Source organism: Aegilops tauschii, chromosome 5 (assembly GCF_002575655.3).
Source record: "Aegilops tauschii subsp. strangulata cultivar AL8/78 chromosome 5, Aet v6.0, whole genome shotgun sequence".
In the NCBI taxonomy this organism is placed as follows: domain Eukaryota; kingdom Viridiplantae; phylum Streptophyta; class Magnoliopsida; order Poales; family Poaceae; genus Aegilops; species Aegilops tauschii.
The window spans coordinates 511,882,255-511,906,115 of record NC_053039.3 but is presented as its reverse complement, the minus strand read 5'-3'; the positions used below and the strand labels follow the sequence as shown (position 1 = coordinate 511,906,115).

The 23,861-nt window shown below is 45.3% G+C and overlaps 1 pseudogene; it reads left to right on the top strand.

Annotated features, from left to right (window-relative positions):
- The first annotated feature begins 23,463 nt into the window (after window positions 1-23,463).
- LOC120965510 (U2 spliceosomal RNA) lies at window positions 23,464-23,646 on the top strand (annotated as a pseudogene).
- Window positions 23,647-23,861: the final 215 nt, after the last annotated feature.

Here is a 23,861-nt window from a genome sequence, read left to right as displayed (position 1 = left end):
TAATGCTACCGTCGATCTAAGTAGAATAATATGCATAAAAGATAAACATCACATCCAATCAAAATATGTGACATGATATGGCCATCATCATCTTGTGCCTTTGATCTCCATCTCCAAAGCATCGTCATGATCTCCATAGTCACCGGCATGACACCATGATCTCCATCATCTTGATCTATATCAATGTGTCGTCACATGGTCGTCTCGCCAACTATTGCTTTTGCAACTATTGCTATCGTATAGCGATAAAGTAAAGCAATTATTTGGCGCTTGCATCTTATGCAATAAAGAGACAACCATAAGGCTTCTGCCAGTTGCTGACAACTTCAACAAAACATGATCATCTCATACAACAACTTATATCTCATCACGTCTTGACCATATCACATCACAACATGCCCTGCAAAAACAAGTTAGACGTCCTCTACTTTGTTGTTGCAAGTTTTACGTGGCTGCTACGGGCTTAGCAAGAACCGTTCTTACCTACGCATCAAAACCACAACTATAGTTCGTCAAGTTAGTGTTGTTTTAACCTTCTCAAGGACCGGGCGTAGCCACACTTGATTCAACTAAAGTTGGAGAAACTGACACCCGCCAGCCACCTGTGTGCAAAGCACTTCGATAGAACCAGTCTCGCGTAAGCGTACGCGTAATGTCGGTCCGGGCCGCTTCATCCAACAATACCGCCGAACCAAAGAGTGACATGCTGGTAAGCAGTATGACTTGTATCGCCCACAACTCACTTGTGTTCTACTTGTGCAAATAACATCTACGCATAAAACAAGGCTCGGATACCACTGTTGGGAAACGTAGTAATTTCAAAAAAATTCTTACGCACACACAGGATCATGGTGATGCATAGCAACGAGAGGGGAGAGTGTTGTCCATGTACCCTTGTAGAACAAAAGCGGAAGCGTTAGCACAACGCGATTGATGTAGTCGTACGTCTTCACGATCCGACCGATCAAGTACCGAACGCACGGCACCTTCGACTTCAGCACACGTTCAGCTCGATGACGTCCCTCGAACTCCGATCCAGCCGAGCTTTGAGGGAGAGTTTCGTCAGCACGACGGCGTGGTGACGATGATGATGTTCTATCGACGCAGGGCTTCGCCTAAGCACCGCTACGATATTATCGAGGTAGATTATGGTGAAGGGGGGCACCGCACATGGCTAAGAGATCAAGAGATCAATTGTTGTGTCTCCAAGGGGTGCCCCCCTCCCCGTATATAAAGAGTGGAGGAGGGGGGGGGCCGGCCCTCTCTATGGCGCGCCCTAGGGGAGTCCTACTCCCGGTGGGAGTAGGATTCCCCCTTTCCTAGTAGAACTAGGAGCCCTTCCAAGTAGTAGGAGTAGGAGAGAAGGAAAGGGAAAAGAGAAGAGAAGGAAGGAGGGGGCGCTGCCCCTCCCCCTAGTCCAATTCGGACTAAGCCTTGGGGGCGCGCAGCCTCCCCTCTCTCTTTCCCCTAAAGCCCAATAAGGCCCATATACTCCCCGGCGAATTCCCGTAACTCCCCGGTACTCCGAAAAATACTCGAATCACTCGGAACCTTTCCGAAGTCCGAATATAGTCGTCCAATATATCGATCTTTACGTCTTGACCATTTCGAGACTCCTCGTCATGTCCCCGATCTCATCCAGGACTCCGAACTACCTTCGGTACATCAAAACACATAAACTCATAATAACGATCGTCACCGAACTTTATGCGTGCGGACCCTACGGGTTCGAGAACTATCTAGACATGACCGAGACACGTCTCCGGTCAATAACCAATAGCGGAACCTGGATGCTCATATTGGCTCCTACATATTCTACGAAGATCTTTATCGGTCAAACCGTATAACAACATACGTTGTTCCCTTTGTCATCGGTATGTTACTTGCCCGAGATTCGATTGTCGGCATCTCAATACCTAGTTCAATCTCGTTACCGGCAAGTCTCTTTACTCGTTCCATAATACATCATCCCGCAACTAACTCATTAGTTGCAATGCTTGCAAGGCTTAAGTGATGTGCATTACCGAGTGGGCCCAGAGATACCTCTCCGACAATCGGAGTGACAAATCCTAATCTTGAAATACGCCAACCCAACAAGTACCTTCGGAGACACCTGTAGAGCACCTTTATAATCACCCAGTTACGTTGTGACGTTTGGTAGCACACAAAGTGTTCCTCCGGTAAACGGGAGTTTCATAATCTCATAGTCATAGGAACATGTATAAGTCATGAAGAAAGCAATAGCAACATACTAAACGATCGAGTGCTAAGCGAACGGAATGGGTCAAGTCAATCACATTCTCTAATGATGTGATCCCGTTAATCAAATGACAACTCATGTCTATGGCTAGGAAACTTAACCATCTTTGATTCAACGAGATAGTCAAGTAGAGGCATACTAGTGACACTATGTTTTGTCTATGTATTCACACATGTACTAAGTTTCCGGTTAATACAATTCTAGCATGAATCATAAACATTTATCATGAAACAAGGAAATAAATAATAACTTTATTATTGCCTCTAGGGCATATTTCCTTCAGTCTTAGCCGTGTGCGGTGCCCCCCTCCACAGATTCCACCTCGGGCATACCGTTGTAGTGCTTAGGCGAATCCCTGCGTCGGTAACTTTATCATCACCGTCATTACGCCGTCGTGCTGTCGAAGCTCTCCCTCAACACTCAGCTGGATCAAGAGTTCGTGCGACGTCGTCGAGCTGAACGTGTGCAGATCGTGGAGGTGCCGTACTTTCGGTACTAGGATCGGTCAGATCGTGAAGACGTACGACTACATCAACCACGTTGTCATAACGCTTCCGCTTTCGGTCTACGAGGGTACGTGGACTTCACTCTCCCCTCTCGTTGATATGCATCACCTAGATGGATCTTGCGTGTGCGTAGGAAAAAGTTTGAAATTTCTGCGTTCCCCAACAGTGGCATCCGAGCCAGGTTTATGCGTAGATGTTATATGCACGAGTAAAACACAAAGAATTGTGGGCGATAATAGTCATACTGCTTACCAGCATATCATACTTTGATTCAGCAGTATTGTTGGATGAAGCGGCCCGGACCGACATTACGCGTACGCTTACGCGAGACTGGTTCTACCGACGTGCTTTGCACACAGGTGGCTGGCGGGTGTCAGTTTCTCCAACTTTAGTTGAATCGAGTGTGACTACGCCCGGTCCTTGTTGAAGGTTAAAATAGCACACTTGACGAAAAATCATTGTGGTTTTGATGCGTAGGTAAGAACGGTTCTTGCTCAGCCCGTAGCGGCCACGTAAAACTTGCAACAACAAGTAGAGGACGTCTAACTTGTTTTTGCAGGGCATGTTGTGATGTGATATGGTCAAGACATGATGCTAAATGTTATTGTATGGGATGATCATGTTTTGTAACAGAGTTATCGGCAACTGGCAGGAGCCGTATGGTTGTCGCTTTATTGTATGCAATGCAATCGCCCTGTAATTGTTTTCACTTTATCATTAAGCGGTAGCGATAGTCGTAGAAGCAATAGTTGGGGAGACGACAACGATGCTACGATGGAGATAAAGGTGTCGCGTCGGTGACGATGGTGATCATGACGGTGCTTTGGAGATGGAGATCAAAGGCACACGATGATGATGGCCATATCATATCACTTATATTGATTGCATGTGATGTTTATCCTTTATGCATCTTATTTTGCTTAGTTCGATGGTAGCATTATAAGATGATCTCTCAGTAAATTTCAAGGTACAAGTGTTCTCCCTGAGTATGCACCGTTGTGAAAGTTCGTCGTGCCGAGACACCACGTGATGATCGGGTGTGATAAGCTCTACGTTCACATACAACGGGTGCAAGCCGGTTTTGCACACGCAGAATACTCGGGTTAAACTTGACAAGCCTAGCATATGCAGATATGGTCTCGGAACACTGAGACCGAAAGGTCGAGCGTGAATCATATAGTAGATATGATCAACATAGTGATGTTCACCATTGAAAACTACTCCATCTTGATAAGTCCCCGTCGTATCTACTTTTCCAAACACTTTTGTCCTTGTTTTGGACTATAACTTGCATGATTTGAATGGAACTAACCCGGACTGACGCTGTTTTCAGCAGACTTTCCATGGTGTTATTTATGTGCAGAAACAAAAGTTCTCGGAATGACCTGAAACTCCACGGAACATATTTTTGGAAAATATTAAAAATAGTGGAAGAAGAATCCACGTCAGGGGGCCCACACCCTGTCCACGAGGGTGGGGGGCGCGCCTGTCCCCCTGGGCGCGCCCCCCTGCCTCGTGGGCCCCCTGACGCTCCACCGACCTCAACTCCAACTCCATATATTCACTTTCAGGAAGAAAAAAATCAGAGAGAAGGATCCATCGCGTTTTACGATACGGAGCCGCCGCCAAGCCCTAAAACCTCTTGGGAGGGCTGATCTGGAGTCCGTTCGGGGCTCCGGAGAGGGGAATCCGTCACCGTCGTCATCATCAACCATACTCCATCACCAATTTCATGATGCTCACCGTCGTGCGTGAGTAATTCCATCGTAGGCTTGCTGGACGGTGACGGGTTGGATGAGATTTATCATGTAATCGAGTTAGTTTTGTTAGGGCTTGATCCCTAGTATCCACTATGTTCTGAGATTGATGTTCTATGACTTTGCTATGCTTAATGCTTGTCACTAGGGCCCAGGTGCCATGATTTCAGATCTGAACCTATTATGTTTTCATGAATATATGTGAGTTCTTGATCCTATCTTGCAAGTCTATAGTCACCTACTATGTGTTATGATCCGGCAACCCCGAAGTGACAATAATCGGGACCACTCCCGGTGATGACCATAGTTTGAGGAGTTCATGTATTCACTATGTGTTAATGCTTTGGTCTGGTACTCTATAAAAGGAGGCCTTAATATCCCTTAGTTTCTGCTAGGACCCCGCTGCCACGGGAGGGTAGAACAAAAGATGGCATGCAAGTTCTTTTCCATAAGCACGTATGACTATATTCGGAATACATGCCTACATTACATTGATGAATTGGAGCTAGTTCTGTGTCACCCTATGTTATGATTGTTACATGATGAACCACATCCGGCATAATTCTCCATCACCGATCCAATGCCTACGAGCTTTTCACATATTGTTCTCCACTTATTTACTTTTCCGTTGCTACTGTTACAATCACTACAAAACCCAAAAATATTACGCTTGTGGACGCGGCCTGACCGGTCACACCCTTTTAGTCTTTGTCCACAACCGTAACTTCCGTATATCTGCACACAAATCCATACAAAACCATGCATAGGTATGTAGATCATCATACAAAAGCATAATACACAACAATTGGACATAGATAAGTTCATACAACTTTTTTATTCAAGGAAGGCCTTAGAGTTCATAAGTAAACTTAAATGCAAGATTAAAAACTAATTAAACATAGGGAGCCGGCCGGAGTTCACCACTTCGTCGCCGGCCGCTTCCCCTTGAGGTCTCGGGAGCAACAGTTGTCCTCGGCAGGCGAAGCGTCATCGTCCATCGTGTCCCTATCCGAGGAGTAGGATGGGGCTGATGATCCCCGCCATGCTCCGGGCGGCACATCCTTGCTCTGTTGTGAGCCATGCGGCCCTCTGCCTCGCCACCCTCTCAGACTCCTCGAGCCCCAGAAGGAGCGATACCACATTTTTGCGATGCGGACGACGGGTGTCCGCATCCGCAGAGGTGAACGGGTGGCGGATTACATCTCGGAGCGCCTCGTCATTGCCGGAGGCGGGCGGCAGCGGCTCTGGTGCAGATCTGTAGGACCCGCTGCCGGAGCGGCTCGATGCAGCCCGCGCCACCCTCTTCATTATATGGAGATACACATGCCCCTCAGTCTCGGACTGCCACTGCCACGACTGCGGGTTGGGCGGTGCGGGAACTAGCACCACCATCGCTGCACAGGAGGAGCAGGTGATGGCGGTGTTGGGCACCACTGGTTGCCCTACCACCTGACTGGGAAAGGCATGGACCGTGTAGTGCGGCCGTGAGGTGCCGCGGAGCTACAAGTGTCCATCCCTGGTTGCTAGCGACGCGTGGACTTTGAGTCCCGGTCCCAGTCCATCCGCGAGCGACGGAGGGCAATGTAGAGCGCTAGCTCCTCATCCTCTGATGTCGATGAGTCCGTGGCGAGCTTAGCCCAGTCGATCTGGTTGGAGCCGCTGTCGAATCCGCTTTCGGCCATGATGGAGGGGAGGGGAGAGGTCAGGGAGAGGAAGGGAAGGAGATGAGAGTGAAGCGATAGGTAGAAAGAGTGCGGTTGACTAGGGTTCCATTGTCTGGCTTATGTGGGGACAGGAGTGGGGACAGTGTGGGCCATACTGGGCCGGTCTGACATGGCGGCGGTGTCCTACCCCTGCTGGGCCTCTCCATATCCGCCCCACGTATGGACTGGGTATGGGGGTTGCCAGACAACCCAGACGTTTGGGTTGGGTTTGAGGAGACTGGTTGAGTGGCATATTTCGGTCCGGGCAGTGACCAGGTAGACCGTCCGAACGTTTGGGTAGATATGGGGTCTCGGTTGTAGATACTCTAAGGTCGGTGACCTATCTTTTTTTATGAGTAGGATCTCAGAATGTATTGAAAATAAGCAATGGTACAACGCAACCTTAGAAAAATAGGAAATACGAACAACACCATGAAAACTAAACCAACCACCACTCCAGCGCGCGATAAGAATCAATACAATTTTGGATTCCGATAGTTGCGTAGGTAAAGTCATTGCTTGGGATCATGATTATATTTCGAAAAATCTATTCTTGAGAGGCGCTTTGTTTTTCAATTATTATAATTATTATGTACACTACTTTAGATGAATCACTACATACAAACGAATTTTTGTCGAAAGAGACTCGCTGCCTATTGGAGTTGCCAAAAAAGACCCCTTCAAATGAAATTGATAAAAAGGACCCCCTCGACCGTGGCGGCAGACGCGCCCGGCGACACGTTGCCAGGCGGCAACGTCTGCCGCCAGCCGGCGAGGCGGCAGCCTTCGAGTAACAGCAAGGGGCGAGGCGGAACGGAACGGTGGGACCCGCCGCCAGTGGGGGAGGCGGCAGCACTATGCCATGCCGCTTGGGGGCGTGGCGGCAGGCCTGTGCGTGCCTGCTGCTGCCGATTCCTGCGTCGTGACTACTGCGCCGCTGCTTTTATGTACGGGTTTTTTCGAGCAGATACGCTGCTGGATCCTCGCCCAGGTGGGTGACACACGAAAAGGTTGTTTGACTGTCCAGGTTCCAGAGTAATTAGACCGAAGCAATTAGCCAGTGGAGTGGTAAGCACGAATTTGGTGAATTGAGCGGCAACGCACCTATCCATCTAACTCGTGGATTCGCATCCCATTCCCTGCCATGCATGCATGCATCTTTCATGGCGTGTTGCGCGCACTGCTCCTACCTAGCCATAACTAAAATCGGGAGCAGCAGCCACGCACAGGCCTGCCGCCACGCCCCAGGCGGCAAGGCACAGTGTTGCCGCCTCCCCCATAGGCGGCTGGTCCTACCACCGGCCGCCTCGCTGCTCGCTGTAACTTGAAAGCTGCCGCCTCGCCGGCTGGCGGCAGGCGCTGCCGCCTGACACCGTGGCGGTAGGTGCCACGTGTCGCCTGGCGCGTCTGCCGCAATGGCTGAGGGGGTCCTTTTTGTTGATTTCATCTGAAGGGGGTCCTTTTTGCAATTCTGTTGGACAGGGGGTCTCTTTCGACAAAAATCCAGATGGTTTTCATTCATTACAATGTATGTATGCTCCAATTACTCACGAGCAATGTACCACACACAACCAAAGTATATATCGTTGGACTGTTCAAGAGTAGCATGGTGGAAACGATACATACAACATAGAGTCGTCGTCGTCTTGTTTAAACCACCACTTACAACCACCAGAGTGTATGTTGTTTACTGTTCGTGTGGCCGTGGGAACAGGTGCTCTACATGTTTTCGGGTGTTTGATGTCGTGGGCACTCGCCAGTCCATTCGATGAAGTCCACCAGATCCACCTCCCCGTGCACCGGGGAGGGACGATGGACTCCCGGAAGGTTCTGGAAGGTTCCGAATAGGGACTAGAGCGAGCGACTTTGGACTTCGAGTCATCTCATGCGATGATGACTTGCGTGCGAGCTGCGACTGAGTAGTAGCAGGTGATGTAGCTAGTGGCGCGGTCGGGATCCATTCGAGTGGGGCTAGGCTCCCTGTCACTTTTCCTATGCCCCTCTTTTTTCTTTTGAGGGAATCCTATGCTCCTCTCGGCCGGGAACTCCTTATTGGGCGCTCACTTCGTCCAATAATGGGCGACCCACATGGGTGCTCCATATTGAAACGGCCCATGTAGGCAGCGAATGGACGTCATCCTGTAGAAAATCGTTCCCTATTGTAGCGAAGCACTGTATCGATTCAATTTGTATTGTAGCGGCTGGCGCACTGCACGGGAGGAGTAGGTCACTACTTGTGATCATGATTACTAGATCGGGATCGCATCCTGGCGCGAGGGTGCCGGTCCAAGTGTTTTGCCGAAGCAAGTAACACTATGTCAGTAGCAACCGAGATATAGCATTTGCATTTATACAGGATAATAATAAAGTAAAGAAACATTCAATTGTGATAAAAGTAAAACACAATGGAGTACAAGATCAACATCAGTTTATAAGGCAGGATCAAGCTCGGTGCGTTCATACGACCACAAAAGATAGACATTCAACATAAAGTTCGATACCAAAAGCAAAAACACATAAGAGGTAATAAGAACAGGAATATATTAAAAAGAGCCAATTACGGAGCCATTATCACTAAGCAAACTAATAAGTCGCGTAATCCATCTGCCTTGTCGATGTACTTCATAGGGACCACCTCACACAAATCTGATACAAACAAACTGTGAGATATATGGAATTCAACGATTTCTATACTCAAGCATCAACCCTAGTATCTCGAACTTTAACAATAGGCTAATCAGAGACATTTTTAATAGTTACTCCTTTTAGTTTAAAACTATGAGAAATAACACGAATGGGAAAAAAAATGAGGCAGAATTTCAGAACTACTCCAATAAAATGGCATTCAAATCTTCCAATGTATAGCTATTTTTTGCTGTTTGGCACATCGATTTAGTTGTATATACCAGAGGTCAATACATTTAAGAAATGAGGAGAAATGAAAGAGATGGTTAGTACTGACGAGCATGCATGGCCAATGTCTAAAGATACTAATCACAATCAAAATTCCCTCTGGAGGTTAACTGATTATCACAAACACGTGGGAAAGAAGGTCGCAGCTCACCTACGTCATAGAGCTGGCATAAAAAGTAGGAGCTCGTCATTTCCCATTACTTCTGAAAAATTGTAAAGCAAACAAAAATTAATGTTTTGCGACTGGCCAGCAAGAATTAGAAAACAAATTCTTATAACCGAAGGTGCTCTGAACCCAAATCTTTTCTTCATAAACATGGAGAAACTCTCGTGAAGCACGGCATATAAAATGATATTGTAAGAAAGAACACGAGATAGGAGCTAACAAAATTAAGTTTAGAATATATGCTAGCAAATCAATAATTGTACAAAATTATTGTGGGCCAAATCAAATTCATATAGGCCACTAACAAAACTGACAGGAACTAAACTCTTCTATTTTGACCAATTGTTCCACATTAGTCTGAAGCTCTTGTTATTTCATTTATCCAAATTAGGATTGTCATTATTTAAACTGAATATGCTTAAAGCCTCTATCTGATTTAGCCAAAGCAGGAGAGCATCTAATATAAAAAAAATAGCGGGGATCGGCAGCGGTGGCACACTTATTTCAGCCACAGCGAATCATCATCGCCCTAGCAAGGATGGCTTCCGACCGGTGGGGCACGTGCGAATAAAAAGGGTTCAGGGTTCAATGCATATGGGCTCAGATTTGCCTTTCCTCGATCATATAATCTACCCCATCATCTCTTATCACCAGATCAATTTGTTTATACAGTGGAGCTGCCCTGGTTATCACTCAATAAGAGTGACCATCCAACGGACAGAACAATAAGTATCACATGATCAAAAAGGATTCTAGAGACAAGAGGGAGGACCCAAGTTGATACCCACGGCTAATCATCATCGCCCTAGCAAGAATGGCTTCCGACCGATGGGGCACGTGATTCAAACGTGGTGGCACGAGATATCTCATTTTGGGAGTAACTATTCATTCCAGCAGTAACTTTTTTTTATCCGACGGACGAGGTCGTTACAGGGGTCGATCCGACGGCCCAAGATCCATCAAGCAACCAGACCCAACGGCCAGGAATCCCAAATCGCTGAGGAGCGGCCTGAGGAGCTTCTATTCTTATTTCTCAAGCAACATGATCATCTCATACAACACATTATATCACATCATGTCTTGACCATATCACATCACAACATGCCCTGCAAAAACAAGTTAGACGTCCTCTACTTTGTTGTTGCAAGTTTTACATGGCTGCTACGGGCTTAGCAAGAACCGTTCTTACCTACGCATCAAAACCACAACGATAGTTTGTCAAGTTGGTGCTGTTTTAACCTTCGCAAGGACCGGGCGTAGCCACACTCGGTTCAACTAAAGTGAGAGAGACAGACACCCGCCAGTCACCTTTAAGCAACGAGTGCTCCGAACGGTGAAACCAGTCTCGCGTAAGCGTACGCGTAATGTCGGTCCGGGCCGCTTCATCTCACAATACCGCTGAACCAAAGTATGACATGCTGGTAAGCAGTATGACTTATATCGCCCACAACTCACTTGTGTTCTACTCGTGCATAGCATCAACGCATAAAACCAGGCTCGGATGCCACTGTTGGGGAACGTAGTAATTTCAAAAAATTTCCTACGCACACGCAAGATCATGGTGATGCATAGCAACGAGAGGGGAGAGTGTTGGCCACGTACCCTCGTAGACCGACAGCGGAAGCGTTATCACAACGCGGTTGATGTAGTCGTACGTCTTCACGATCCGACCGATCAAGTACCGAACGCACGGCACCTCCGAGTTCAGCACACGTTCAGCTCGATGACGTCCCTCGAACTCCGATCCAGCCGAGCTTTGAGGGAGAGTTCCGTCAGCACGACGGCGTGGTGACGATGATGATGTTCTACCGACGCAGGGCTTCGCCTAAGCACCGCTACGATATTATCGAGGTGGATTATGGTGGAGGGGGGCACCGCACACGGCTAAAAGATCAAACGATCAATTGTTGTGTCTCTGGGGTGCCCCCCTGCCCCCGTATATAAAGGAGCAAGGGGGAGGCAGCCGGCCAAGGGGAGAGGCGCGCCATAGGGGGGAGTCCTACTCCCACCGGGAGTAGGACTCCTCCTTTCCTTGTGGGAGTAGGAGAAGGGAAGGGGGAAGGAGAAAGAAGGAAGGGTGCGCCCCCCTTCCCTAGTCCAATTCGGACCAGACCATGGGGAGGGGTGCGGCCACCTTTCGAGGCCTTTCTCTTCTTTCCCGTATGGCCCATTAAGGCCCAATACGAATTCCCGTAACTCTCCGGTACTCCAAAAAATACCCGAATCACTCGGAACCTTTCCGAAGTCCGAATATAGTCGTCCAATATATCGATCTTTACGTCTCGACCATTTCGAGACTCCTCGTCATATCCCCGATCTCATCCGGGACTCCGAACTCCTTCGGTACATCAAAACTCAATAAAACTGTCATCGTAACGTTAAGCGTGCGGACCCTACGGGTTCGAGAACTATGTAGACATGACCGAGACACGTCTCCGGTCAATAACCAATAGCGGGACCTGGATGCCCATATTGGCTCCCACATATTCTACGAAGATCTTTATCGGTCAGACCGCATAACAACATACGTTGTCCCCTTTGTCACCGGTATGTTACTTGCCCGAGATTTGATCGTCGGTATCTCGATACCTAGTTCAATCTCGTTACCGGCAAGTCTCTTTACTCGTTCCGTAACACATCATCCCGCAACTAACTCATTAGTCACAATACTTGCAAGGCTTATAGTGATGTGCATTACCGAGTGGGCCCAGAGATACCTCTCCGACAATTGGAGTGACAAATCCTAATCTTGAAATACGCCAACCCAACAAGTACCTTTGGAGACACCTGTAGAGCACCTTTATAATCACCCGTTTACGTTGTGACGTTTGGTAGCACACAAAGTGTTCCTCCGGTAAACGGGAGTTGCATAATCTCATAGTCATAGGAACATGTATAAGTCATGAAGAAAGCAATAGCAACATACTAAACGATCGAGTGCTAAGCTAACGGAATGGGTCAAGTCAATCACGTCATTCTCCTAATGAGGTGATCTCGTTAATCAAATGACAACTTATGTCTATGGCTAGGAAACATAACCATCTTTGATTAACGAGCTAGTCAAGTAGAGGCATACTAGTGACACTCTGTTTGTCTATATATTCACACATGTATTATGTTTCCGGTTAATACAATTCTAGCATGAATAATAAACATTTATCATGATACAAGGAAATAAATAATAATTTATTATTGCCTCTAGGGCATATTTTCTTCAGTCTCCCACTTGCACTAGAGTCAATAATCTAGTTCACATCGCCATGTGATTTAACATCAACAATTCACATCACCATGTGATTAACACCCATAGTTCGCATCTCTATGTGACCAACACTCAAAGGGTTTACTAGAGTCAATAATCTAGTTCACATCGCTATGTGATTAACACCCAAAGAGTACTAAGGTGTGATTATGTTTTGCTTGTGAGATAATTTTAGTCAACGGGTCTGTCACATTCAGATCCGTAAGTATATTGCAAATTTCTATGTCTACAATGCTCTGCACGGAGCTACTCTAGCTAATTGCTTCCACTTTCAATATGTATCTAGACCGAGACTTAGAGTCATCTAGATTAGTGTCAAAACTTGCATCGATGTAACTCTTTACGATGAACCTTTTGTCACTTCCGTAATCGAGAAACATATCCTTATTCCACTAAGGATAATTTTGACCGCTGTCCAGTGATCTACTCCTATATCACTATTGTACTCCCTTGCCAAAATCAGTGTAGGGTATACAATAGATCTGGTACACAGCATGGCATACTTTATAGAACCTATGGCCAAGGCATAGGGAATGACTTTCATTCTCTTCCTATCTTCTGCCGTGGTCGGGCTTATAGTCTTACTCAATTTCACACCTTGTAAGGCAAGAACTCTTTCTTTGGTTGTTCTATTTTGAACTATTTCAAAATCTTGTTAAGGTATGTACTCATTGAAAAAACTTATCAAGCGTCTTGATCTATCTCTATAGATCTTGATGCTCAATATGTAAGCAGCTTCACCGAGGTATTTTTTTGAAAAACTCCTTTCAAACACTCCTTTATGCTTTGCAGAATAATTCTACATTATTTCCGATCAACAATATGTCATTCACATATACTTATCAGAAATGTTGTAGTGCTCCCACTCACTTTCTTGTAAATACAGGCTTCACCGCAAGTCTGTATAAAACTATATCCTTTGATCAACTTATCAAAGTGTATATTCCAACTCCGAAATGCTTGCACCAGTCCATAGATGGATCGCTGGAGTTTGTATATTTTGTTAGCACCTTTAGGATTGACAAAACCTTCTGGTTGCATCATATACAACTCTTCTTTAATAAATCCATTAAGGAATGCAGTTTTGTTTATCCATTTGCCAAATTTCATAATCATAAAATGCGGCAATTGCTAACATGATTCGGACAGACTTAAGCATCGGTACGGGTGAGAAGGTCTCATCGTAGTCAATCCCTTGAACTTGTCGAAAACCTTTCGCAACAAGTCGAGCTTTATAGACAGTAACATTACCATCAGCGTCAGTCTTCTTCTTGAAGATCCATTTATTTTCAATGGCTTGCCGATCATTGGCCAAGTCAACCAAAGTCCATACTTTGTTCTCATACATGGATCCCATCTCAGATTTCATGGACTCAAGCCATTTTGCGGAATCTGGGCTCACCATCGCTTCTTCATAGTTCGTAGGTTCGTCATGGTCTAGTAACATAACCTCCAGAACAGGATTACCGTACCACTCTGGTGCAGATCTTACTCTGGTTTACCTACGAGATTTGGTAGTAACTTGATCTGAAGTTACATGATCATCATCATTAACTTCCTCACTAATTGGTGTAGGAATAACAGGAACAGATTTCTGTCATGAACTACTTTCCAATAAGGGAGCAGGTACAGTTACCTCATCAAGTTCTACTTTCCTCCCACTCACTTCTTTCGAGAGAAACTCCTTCTCTAGAAAGAATCCATTTTAGCAACGAATGTCTTGCCTTCGGATCTGTGATAGAAGGTGTACCCAACTGTCTCCTTTGGGTATCCTATGAAGACATATTTCTCCGATTTGGGTTTGAGCTTATCAGGATGAAACCTTTTCACATAAGCATCGCAACCCCAAACTTTAAGAAACGACAACTTTGGTTTCTTGCCAAACCACAGTTCATAAGGCGTCGTCTCAACGGATTTAGATGGTACCCTATTTAACGTGAATGCAGCTGTCTCTAATGCATAACCCCAAAACGATAGTGGTAGATCGGTAAGAGACATCATATATCGCACCATATCTAATAAAGTACGGTTACGATGTTCAGACACACCATTACACTGTGGTGTTCCAGGTGGTGTGAGTAGTGAAACTATTTCACATTGTTTTAACTGAAGGCCAAACTCGTAACTCAAATACTCTTCTCCACGATCAGATCGTAGAAACTTTATTTTCTTGTTACGATGGTTTTCCACTTCACTCTGAAATTATATGAACTTTTCAAATGTTTCAGATTTCTGTTTCATTAAGTAGATATACCCATATCTGCTCAAATCATCTGTGAAGGTCAGAAAATAATGATACCTGCTACGAGCCTCAATATTCATCGGACCACATACATCTGTATGTATGATTTCCAACAAATCTGTTGCTCTCTCCATAGTTCCGGAGAACGGCGTTTTAGTCATCTTGCCCATGAGGCACGGTTCGCAAGCATCAAGTGATTCATAGTCAAGTGATTCCAAAATCCCATCAGTATGGAGTTTCTTCATGCGCTTTACACCAATATGACCTAAACGGCAGTGCCACAAATAAGTTGCACTATCATTATTAACTTTGCATCTTTTGGCTTCATTATTATGAATATGTGCATCACTACGATCGAGATCCAACAAACCATTTCGTTGGTGTGTATGACCATAGAAGGTTTTTATTCATGTAAACAGAACAACAATTGTTCTCTAACTTAAATGAATAACCGTATTGCAATAAACATGATCAAATCATATTCATGCTCAACGCAAACACCAAATAACACTTATTTAGTTTCAACACTAATCCCGAAAGTATAGGGAGTGTGCGATGATGATCATATCAATCTTGGAACTACTTCCAACACACATCGTCACCTCGCCTTTTACTAGTCTCTGTTTATTCTGCAACTCCCGTTTTCGAGTTACTACTCTTTAGCAACTGAACCAGTATCAAATACTGAGGGGTTGCTATAAACACTAGTAAGTACACATCAATAACATGTATATCCAATATACCTTTGTTCACTTTGCCATCCTTCTTATCCACCAAATACTTGGGGCAGTTCCGCCTCCAGTGACCAGTCCCTTTGCAGTAGAAGCACTTAGTCTCAGGCTTAGGTACAGACTTGGGCTTCTTCACTTGAGTAGCAACTTGCTTGCCGTTCTTTTTGAAGTTCCCCTTCTTCCCTTTGCCCTTTTCTTGAAACTAGTGGTCTCGTCAACCATCAACACTTGATGTTTTTTCTTGATTTCTACCTTCGTCGATTTCAGCATCACGAAGAGCTCAGGAATTACTTTCGTCATCCCTTGCATACTATAGTTCATCATGAAGTTCTACTAACTTGGTGATGGTGACTAGAGAATTCTGTCAATCACTATTTTATCTGGAAGATTAACTCCCACTTGATTCAAGCGATTGTAGTACCCAGACAATCTGAGCACATGCTCACTAGTTGAGTGATTCTCCTCCATCTTTTAGCTATAGAACTTGTTGGAGACTTCATATCTCTCAACTCGGGTATTTGCTTGAAATATTAACTTCAACTCCTGGAACATCTTATATGGTCCATGACGTTCAAAACGTCTTTGAAGTCCCGATTCTAAGCCGTTAAGCATGGTGCACTAAACTATCAAGTAGTCATCATAATTGAGCTAGCCAAACGTTCATAACGTCTGCATCTGCTCCTGCAATAGGTCTGTCACCTAGAGGTGCATCAAGGACATAATTTTTCTGTGCAGCAATGAGGATAATCCTCAGATCACGGATCCAATCCGCATCTTTGCTACTAACATCTTTCAACATAATTTTTTCTCTAGGAACATATCAAAAATAAACACAGGGAAGCAACAACGCGAGCTATTGATTTATAACATAATTTGCAAAATACTATCAGGACTAAGTTCATGATAAATTTAAGTTCAATTAATCATATTACTTAAGAACTCCCACTTAGATAGACATCCATCTAATCCTCTAAGTGATCACGTGATCCATATCAACTAAACCATGTCCGATCATCACGTGAGATGGAGTAGTTTCAATGGTGAACATCACTATGTTGATCATATCTACTATATGATTCACGCTCGACCTTTCGGTCTCCGTGTTCCGAGGCCATATCTATTATATGCTAGGCTCGTCAAATTTAACCTGAGTATTCCGCGTGTGCAACTGTTTTGCACCCGTTGTATTTGAACGTAGAGCCTATCACACCCGATCATCACGTGGTGTCTCAGCACGAAGAACTTTCGCAACGGTGCATACTCAGGGAGAACACTTATACTTTGATAATTTAGTGAAGGATCATCTTATAATGCTACCGTCAAACAAAGCAAGATAAGATGCATAAAGGATTAACATCACATGCAATCAATATAAGTGATATGATATGGCCATCATCATCTTGTGCTTGTGATCTCCATCTCCGAAGCACCGTGCTTGTGATCTCCATCTCCGAAGCACCGTCATGATCACCATCGTCACTGGCGCGACACCTTGATCTCCATCGTAGCATCGTTGTCGTCTCGCCAACTTATTGCTTTTACGACTATCGCTACCGCTTAGTGATAAAGTAAAACTGTTACATGGCGATTGCATCTCATACAATAAAGCGACAACCATATGGCTCCTGCTAGTTGCCGATAACTCGGTTACAAAACATGATCATCTCATACAACACATTATATCACATCATGTCTTGACCATATCACATCACAACATGCCCTGCAAAAATAAGTTAGACGTCCTCTACTTTGTTGTTGCAAGTTTTACGTGGCTGCTACGGGCTTAGCAAGAACCGTTCTTACCTACGCATCAAAACCACAACGATAGTTTGTCAAGTTGGTGCTGTTTTAACCTTCGCAAGGACCGGGCGTCGCCACACTCGGTTCAACTAAAGTGAGAGAGACAGACACCCGTCAGTCACCTTTAAGCAACGAGTGCTCCGAACGGTGAAACCAGTCTCGCGTAAGCGTACGCGTAATGTCGGTCCGGGCCGCTTCATCTCACAATACCGCTGAACCAAAGTATGACATGCTGGTAAGCAGTATGACTTATATCACCCACAACTCACTTGTGTTCTACTCGTGCATAGCATCAACGCATAAAACCAGGCTCGGATGCCACTGTTGGGGAACGTAGTAATTTCAAAAAAATTCCTACGCACACGCAAGATCATGGTGATGCATAGCAACGACAGGGGAGAGTGTTGTCCACGTACCCTCGTAGACTGACAGCGGAAGCGTTATCACAACGCGGTTGATGTAGTCGTACGTCTTCACGATCCGACCGATCAAGTACCGAACGCACGGCACCTCCGAGTTCAGCACACGTTCAGCTCGATGACGTCCCTCGAACTCCGATCCAGCCGAGCTTTGAGGGAGAGTTCCGTCAGCACGACGGCGTGGTGACGATGATGATGTTCTACCGACGCAGGGCTTCGCCTAAGCACCGCTACGATATTATCGAGGTGGATTATGGTGGAGGGGGGCACCGCACACGGCTAAAAGATCAAACGATCAATTGTGTGTCCCTGGGGTGCCCCCCTGCCCCTGTATATAAAGGAGCAAGGGGGAGGCAGCCGGCCAAGGGGAGAGGCGCGCCATAGGGGGGAGTCCTACTCCCACCGGGAGTAGGACTCCTCCTTTCCTTGTGGGAATAGGAGAAGGGAAGGGGGAAGGAGAAAGAAGGAAGGGTGCGCCCCCCTTCCCTAGTCCAATTCGGACCAGACCATGGGGAGGGGTGCGGCCACCTTTCGAGGCCTTTCTCTCCTTTCCCGTATGGGCCATTAAGGCCCAATACGAATTCCCGTAACTCTCCGGTACTCCGAAAAATACCCGAATCACTCGGAACCTTTCCGAAGTCCGAATATAGTCGTCCAATATATCGATCTTTACGTCTCGACCATTTCGAGACTCCTCGTCATATCCCCGATCTCATACGGGACTCCGAACTACTTCGGTACATCAAAACTCAATAAAACTGTCATCGTAACGTTAAGCGTGCGGACCCTACGGGTTCGAGAACTATGTAGACATGACCGAGACACGTCTCCGGTCAATAACCAATAGAGGGACCTGGATGCCCATATTGGCTCCCACATATTCTACGAAGATCTTTATCGGTCAGACCGCATAACAACATACGTTGTTCCCTTTGTCACCGGTATGTTACTTGCACGAGATTTGATCGTCGGTATCTCGATACCTAGTTCAATCTCGTTACCGGCAAGTCTCTTTACTCGTTCCGTAACACATCATCCCGCAACTAACTCATTAGTCACAATGCTTGCAAGGCTTATAGTGATGTGCATTACCGAGTGGGCCCAGAGATACCTCTCCGACAATTGGAGTGACAAATCCTAATCTCGAAATACGCCAACCCAACAAGTACCTTTGGAGACACCTGTAGAGCACCTTTATAATCACCCGTTTACGTTGTGACGTTTGGTAGCACACAAAGTGTTCCTCCGGTAAACGGGAGTTGCATAATCTCATAGTCATAGGAACATGTATAAGTCATGAAGAAAGCAATAGCAACATACTAAACGATCGAGTGCTAAGCTAACGGAATGGGTCAAGTCAATCACGTCATTCTCCTAATGAGGTGATCTCGTTAATCAAATGACAACTTATGTCTATGGCTAGGAAACATAACCATCTTTGATTAACGAGCTAGTCAAGTAGAGGCATACTAGTGACACTCTGTTTGTCTATATATTCACACATGTATTATGTTTCCGGTTAATACAATTCTAGCATGAATAATAAACATTTATCATGATACAAGGAAATAAATAATACTTTATTATTGCCTCTAGGGCATATTTCCTTCAAAAAGCTACAGAGGTGAACTGACCTTTCTCTAATCAGATTCTCTAGACAAACCAAGAAGCACAGATAAATACGCTGCTGGGCAGAACACATAATCTAGTACGGTATAACACTGACTAAGCCTAGGTTTGTGGCCGGAAGGAGAGACCAGAAAGCTATATAAAGCACACGCCCAAAGAAACTAAAACTGAGCAGAGCATTGACTGAATAGGTAGCAAAGGCACATATATCCAAATTCCATAAAAAAACAAAGGAGGTATAATCACTAAATTAGAAATCTAATTAACTTAGTAAACAAACCTAAATTAACAGCCTAACTCAAATGGACAACAGTAAATTGAAGCCTACATGCCTCAATATCACAACAGAGGACGAGCAGGACCAACCGACAAACCAGCAGGCTATTGGTATAAAGCCAAAAAATAAATAGTAAACAAAACAAAGAAAAGAACAAAAGCACCCAGAATCATGTGCAAATGAACAAAAAAACCTAGGGCCTAGCACGATCCAGACAAGGAACAAGAAGCACACACCTATAATTTAGGAATTAAGGAAGATAGGACACCACATAAATCCAACCAGGGAATAATACCCTTTGCCTCTCATTGGCCAGCCTGCACACAATAGACCGAATCTAGCAGCATGCTCATATAGAAAAGACAAGGAATATACACTACTTCACAAATGTAACCCTAGGACTGGAAAGAAGAGAAGCACAAAGAAGGAGAGGAAAAGCAGTCGACCTGTACATCCCTGGATGAAGACGCAGCAGGCTGGCCCAGATCGAGGGACGAACTGACGAGAAGAACGAGCACCTGCAAACGATGGATCGATCCGCAGCAAAATCAGAGACAAAATCACGGTTAAGCTGCAGGGAATGACCAAGAACGGGGCAAAATAAATGCCTACCCACAAATTGATGAACGCACCATCAGATCTAGTGCAACGACGGCAAGAATAAGGAACACTGGTGTCGCACAGCGAATCCATCACATTTGACGCAGCAGGCTGGCACAGATCGAGCGACGAACTGACGGCAAGAACGAGGGGGCCATCTTCTTCCTCCCCCATAGCCTCACGTTCCTCTCCCCGTTGCTCCCCATCGAGCTCGAGCTCGTCCATGGCCGCCGCGGCGGGCGGGGCCGCGGTCATCGGCCATGGTCATGGCCATGGCGAGCGGGACGGGCGGGGCAGCCCCTTGCTCCCCAGTCGAGCTCGAGCTCATCCATGGCAGCCGCGGCGGGCAGGGCGGGACGGCGGGGCCGCGCCCATCGTCCCCGAGGAGGTTGACCCACGGCGCCCACGCCTCCGGCAACCACGGCGCGAATCCGCGGAGGCGCGCCCACAACCGGCGACGCCCTCTGGCGGCGATGCGCGTGGCGGCCGTGGACGGGGTGGATGGCCAGCGAGGAGTGGCGGCTAGGGTTCAATCGGGGGCGGGGCGAGTGGGCGCCTGGGAGAAGACGTGGTGCGGGGTCGCGGGGAGGAGAGGAGGCAGGCGGCGACGCGCGAGAAAGGGAGCGAGGCGGCTAGGGTTTCACCACGGGCGCCGCCTCCTTTTTATACCCCCTGTTGGTCAAATGACGGAAATGCCCTTGGTGGGGCAGCGGAATTACGCGCGGTGGCACGAGGCGACGGTAACTATTCATTGTAGCAGTGTTAGTTTTTGATCCGACAGCCAGGATCTTCCAGGAGCAACATCCAACGGTCCAGAACGCATCAAAAATCCGATCCGACGGTCATGAATCGCTGAACTCTGAGAACTCTCATGTTCTCCCAACTAACTTATATCTGGATATTTCAGACCGTTTCTGTAAGAAACACCTTGGTTTCCATTTGTTATGTTAATCACACCCAAACCAGAGTATACATTCCAACTCAAAAGACAATAACCAGAGTATAAATTCAAATAAAAAAACAATAACCAGAGTATACATTGTTTAACTATTGAGAGTAAGATGGTTGAATTATTGCATACTGAGTCATCATCGTCTTGTTTAAACCGGCAAGAATGTCCACCGGCTCAAGTATCTCTACCTAATAATAAAGGGGCTATTTCTTCTGGCGGTACGTCACGAAAATTGTCCCCGAAGTTGCCTACAAATTACCCACTATGCTACCCATAAGTAAAGAAAAACGATTCGATTTTATTTCAGGGTCGCCGTGGAGTACGGTTTCTTATACTGTGACGCCTCGATATTTCACAAGCACGGAGGTGCCCCAATGGTTAAGCACTCAATCTTCCACGCTTGAGACCCGGGTTCCATCCCTAGGTCTACCCACCATTTTTCTCTCCTTTTATCTACTCACCGCACGAGCTCATGGGCCGGCCCATGCGTGCCGCGTGACGCCCTGTTTTTTCCATTTATTTTTTACCTTTTCTATTCTCATTTTTTTAATTTTTACTTCTTTAAATTATTTAGGGATTTCGAAAATTTCCAAATTTCAAAATGTTGTGAGTTTTGTTTTTTCTTTAAAAAATCATAATATGTTCGTGAATTAAATAAATACCCGGGAACCCGCAAAATGTTCGTGATTTTTAAAAAACTGTCTGCATATTATAAAAAATATATTATTTGGAGAAATTTCTCGCAAAATTAAAATATTCATGATTTTTAAAAATGGTTATGTATTCCAATCATATCCGGGAATTTGAAAAAAAAATGTCCATGAAATTTGAAAAATACCATCTTGAATGAATTGGAAAAAATGATTGGGGAATACAATAATGTTCATAATTTTGAAAAAAGAATGATCGCGTATTCAAAACATTTTCGTGAATCTAAAAAACTTTCCATGAAATTTTAGAAGATGTTCACAAAAATTCAAAAACATATTGCGAATTGCAAAATTTGTTCCCCAATTTTTTTAAAAGCTCATCGATTCAAAAAATGTTTGTTGAGTCAAAAACTATTCGTGCATTTCAAAAAATGTCATCTCAACATAACGATTGTTCGTAGTAGGCGTTCATGAAGTCTTTTATGTCTAGGATTTGATTAGTTTTTGGAAAGTCTTTATATGTCTAGGCGTTGGTAGTAGTTCTTGCTCGATGAATTTGTTTTTAGAGTTTTAAACATCCCCTTCCGCGACACAATGACAAGTGCGGTGTGCAGTGGGAAGCTCATAGCCTTGGGGTTCACCACGTCGAATGCATTGTGATCATGTACATCGCGGCCATCATCAGCGAGGGTGGGAAGAAAGATAAATAGCAACATGCTGGGCTACCATGTTAAAATAGAGGATGCTCATATGTTAGGGTATTGAGCCATACTTATTTGGTTAGGGCGTAATATTTTTGTCTTCCATTGCAACGCATAGGCATGTTTGCTATATAATGTTCAACCATTCTAGTGGATTGTGTTTCGGCCGCTGGAACCATTCCGCTGGGCTGTTTTGGTCTCTTTTTTTATAAACGTACTCCCAGTCTGGGCTCTTGGTCGTGCACTTCAGTCCGTTCGGTTCGAAACCCAAGCCTAGACACCCACGGTTAGCATATCGTCGAACCCGGTGCGGGAGCTCCCTGGCGCTGGTGGGCCGGTCCTTGTACACGTTCACATTTGAGAAAAAAAAAGAAAACTAGGAAAAACGAAAAAATCATGAATTAAAAAAAGTTCATTAATTCAAAAAAATATCATCAAATTTGAAATAAACTCACTGATTTGAAAAAACTTCAAATTTGAAAAAAAAACATCAATTTTGCAGAACTTTCTGTAAAAATCATCGATTTTATAAAAGGTTCATCGGTTTTGAAAAAGGGATCCCTTTGAAAAAAGTTCATCAATTCTGTAAAAAATTCACAAAATTGAAAAATTTAATCGTTTTAAAAAATCTCTGATTTTGGAAATAGTTCATGAAATTTAAGTAAAGAAAAAAACAAAAAATAACTAAACAGGTCGGCCAGCTTGGAGGCTTCAAGCGCCCGTTTGCAAAATGCACAGTAACGGGCGCCTGAAGCGCCAAATAGGATCTACCCCCGTTGCCGGTGCGAGCGAGAGAAGAGGCTGGTCATTTCGTTTAGTCCCACGTTGCCCAGCCAGAGGGATCCAGGGGCTCCGCGAGGCTATAAGATGGAGGGATAGGTGTGGCTTGCAACTCATACCTTTCTCCGTCTTTTGGCTAAGAAAGATCTAGTATAGCATTTGTTCTTATCAATTTAATATTTGATATGTAAGTCATGAGCCCACAATAATACTAAATTTATTTTTTGTGAGAGAGGGTCCACAGGCCCTTGCGTGTCACCCGGGTGTTGCACTGCTGCCTGGATCTGGCACACCCCAACCAAATCGAAAGAAAAATCATTCTTCTCTGGAGCTTGATTCAGAGCTGAAGTGCCGGTTGTTCTGCTCTGCTGCTGGCTTATTCACTACTGAAACTAATCAGAAATGTTGGGCAGTTCAGAGTGTTATAGAAAATTGAGAACAAAGCAAAGTTATCTCTAATAAACTAGAGCACATAACATGAGAGCAGAACATTCATTCTCCTCCATGCATCAC